Raw genomic sequence first — 4047 nt, forward strand, 5'->3', positions numbered from 1 at the left:
ACACCGTGTAGACTGAATCAGCTGATTTGAACATCCGGCGATATCATTCGGAACTCCTCGGCCATTTTTTTCATTGTTTTCGATAAAATGGCCGAAGAGCTCCGAATGCCGGCGATATGTCAACAAAGTTAAGTCGACACATAGGTTTGAAACAAGGTGGATACTGATCTGAAGTTTCTTTTTGAAGACTTTGTAAGGTAAAAAAACTTTATTTTATCCAGTTTAAAGCACTTTTAAACCCAAATCATAGATATGGAAAATGGCTGGAAAAAGAAAGACATGTAAGAAGATAAACAATACACAAAAATCAACGTCGCCTCCTAAATAACCTATTTCTGTGAATAGTGAAACGTCCCAAAAAACAACTTGCTGCGCCTGTAGAAGCCAAGAGCCTCCTGACCAGATCAAAAGATATCCTGCAAAACCTTGGATCCAGTGTGATCTGTCAACTATCTGGAATGAAGATGTCAGTGGTCCTTTGGACAATTTTAACACTACTCGTAGTGATTCAATTTAGAAATATAAAATTGAATGAGATCCATTTTAACCACATCTTTGATGCTAGAAATTTTTCCAGCGTCTCTAATGAATACAGAGAAAGTCCATCAAACTCCTACAACGTCGAGATATCCTCGGACAGTTTCACTGAACTTATATATCAAGTGCAGTATCACCTGCAATATACTACCCGTGAAAAGGTACTCAAACCACGGATCATTCTCCGTTTGCTACTACTATTAGCAGGAGATATACATGCCAACCCAGGTCCGGTCCGTAAGCCCTGCACAGAATGTTATCGTCCAATTGCCTGCAACCATCGTGCTGTAAAATGTGTTGCTTGCTATCAGCGGTGGTACATAGAGTGTCACAGAATCTCACCTTCCGAGTTTGTTGAACTATCCACCAGTGGAGATCCTTGGACATGTCACGAGTGTTCTAATCCATATAATTTAATGATTCATTCTTTGATGATATTACCTCCAGTGACCTTGATAGTTTTACTTCTAATCAAGCAGACTACAATAATACTGAACAACATGATTCTAGTCATACTTCATCTGAAGATTTTATTGATTATTCTAAATTTGATGCTTTTAAAAGGTCAACATTTTTTACATTTTAATACAAAGTCTTTATTACCAAAATTATCAGAACTGAGACATTTCGCCTCTACATGCAGAGTGGGTGTTATTGCAATCACAGAAACATGGCTTGATGAATCCGTTACAGACAACGAGGTAGCCATTCAGGGATACAACATTTCACGCAGGGACCGTAACAGGAATGGGGGAGGAGTGTGTTTATATATATGGGAAGATGTTGCTTTCACATTGAGAACTGACTTACAAGTTGATAATGTAGAAGCTGTATGGGCTGAACTGTTTTTATATAAAACTAAACCTATTTTAGTATCATCTTGTTATAAACCTCCAAACCAGTTAGATTTTATTGAACATTTTGAAAATAGTTTATCATGTATACGTGCTGATAGCGAACGGTATACTTTAGGTGATTTTAATATATGTATGAAAGATAAAAAATCTGCCCTCTACAGGAAATATGAACAATTATTAAATATGTTTAATTTCAAACAGTTAATAACAGTTCCTACTAGAGTCACAGATTTATCCTCAACTTTGATTGATCATATGTTATGTAGTAACAGTGACAAGATCTCTCAGTCTGGTACATTACCAATAAACTTAAGTGACCATTTACCAATTTTTTGCACAAGAAAAACTACCATGGTTAAGCATATCAAACACAATACTATTAATGTAAGGTGTACCAAAAACTACAATGTTGATGATTTCATCGGTAAATTGAAACGTTGTGATTGGTCTGAAATGTTTAAGATGGAATCTGTACAATCGTCTTGGATTTTTTTAAAGATACATTTTTATCAGTTTTAAATAACATTGCTCCTATTAAAGAAGTACGTTTAAAACAAAGAAGTGAGCCTTGGATTGATTCTGATATATTGGACCTTATAAAGAATAGGGATTTTTATAAGTATAAGTGTAGCAAAACAGGCAATACAGATTTTTACAAGATCTTTTGCCCATTTAGAAATAAAGTTCAAAAGGCTGTTAAGAAAGCCAAATCTGAGTATATATGCAACAAACTAGAGGAAAATAAACACAATCCAAAAAGTCTGTGGTCTCAGTTAAAGGATCTAGGATACAGTAATAGTAGTAAATCGTCACCTAATGTAGTTCTTAACATAGGTGACAAACTGTGTTTTGACGCTAAAACAATAGCAAATCATTTTTTTTTTATTACGGTCGCATCAGTTCTAGTGGAGAAACTGCCTGTTGCATCAAATTTGTTCAGTGTTTCATCTAGTGTATTTCAAAACTTCTACAAGCAGAGAAACCCTGAGTCAAAATCCTTTAAACTACATACTGTTTCAGAGCAATTTGTCCTGAATAAATTATCCAAACTAAATTGTTCAAAAAGCACTGGGCTTGATGATATTCCTGCTAGATTTCTAAAGGATGCAGCTCCTTTTATCAAGATACATATCACATTTTTAATAAATAGTTCTATTGTTAATGGAAGCGTGCCAAATGACTTAAAGAGTGCCAAGGTCAAACCGCTTTTTAAGAAAAATAGTAGGTCAGAAGTTTCAAATTATAGGCCTGTTGGCATTTTATCAATTGCGTCCAAAATTCTTGAGCGAGCTGTCTACACTCAGCTGGAATCCTTCTTAGTAATGGTTTGTTGCATGAATATCAAAGCGGGTTTCGTGGTAACTACTCTACCGACTCCTGCCTAACACACCTTACAGATTATATGCGTAGACAATCTTCTAAAGATTTATTTACTGGCATGATCATGTTGGATCTGCAAAAAGCTTTCGACACAGTAGATCATGATATTTTATGCCGAAAGCTACAGGTCTTGGGTGTGGAGTCGGTGGAGTGGTTTCGCTCATACCTCACCGACAGAAAACAGTCTGTTCATGTTAACAATACCAGATCAGATTTTGATCAAGTTGTGTGTGGTGTACCTCAAGGAAGTATATTAGGTCCTCTGCTGTTTTTATGCTACATTAATGACATGAATACAAGCATCAGTTCTAAATGCAAACTTATACTTTATGCTGATGACAGCGCTACCTTATTTTCTCATAAAGACCCTGATATTATTAGACAAGTTCTTGGTCAAGAATTGCAAAACTGCAGCATGTGGTTAACTGATAACAAAGTATCCCTTCATCTAGGAAAGACCGAATGCATTCTTTTTGGCTCCAAACGTAAACTTGGTAAAATAGGGGATTTCAGCATTCAATGTAATGGCCATGAAATCAAGTCTCAAGATTCAAATATCTTGGGTCAATTTTGGACTCTGATTTGTCAGGTACATCTACTGTGAATAATATTGTTAAGAAGGTTAACTCTAGAATGAAATTGTTATATAGACAATGTGAATTTTTAAACAAATCTCTTAGGAAAACTCTTTGTAATGCATTAGTTCAATGTCATCTTGACTATGCTTCATCATCTTGGTACTGTGGCCTTACCATGAAGTCTAAAAATAGACTCCAGGTGGCACAAAATAAAATTGTTCGTTTTATTAATAATTTTCATTGTAGAACCTCGCTTTCAGTGGCAAGTTTTGCTGATCTTGGTTTTTTAAATGTCGAACAAAGATGTAGACAACTAAGGCCAAATCATGTACACAAAATATTTTATGACAAATTTCCAAGTTATAATATGAAGGATAATTTTGCCAAATGTAACGAAGTTCACTCATATGGCAGTAGATCCAACTTAAAATTGTATGTCCCACATAATGGTGGTTTTACAGCAGCTTCTTTTTATTATAATGGTATACGGGATTGGAACATGCTTCCAAATAACATCAAAGACACATAATCAAAGTATGTTTTTAAGAAATTAGTCAAAACTCACCTCTTAAAGGAGATGGAAAAGTTTGAAAAGTCTGTCTTTTTGTATTCATAATTTTTATGTATTAGATAAATATAAGTGCGCTTTCTAAGAATACGCACAATTTTTATATAGTTGCTTTGGTATTTTTTAA

The sequence above is a fragment of the Mya arenaria genome, chromosome 4 (assembly GCF_026914265.1).
Source record: "Mya arenaria isolate MELC-2E11 chromosome 4, ASM2691426v1".
Lineage (NCBI taxonomy): Eukaryota > Metazoa > Mollusca > Bivalvia > Myida > Myidae > Mya > Mya arenaria.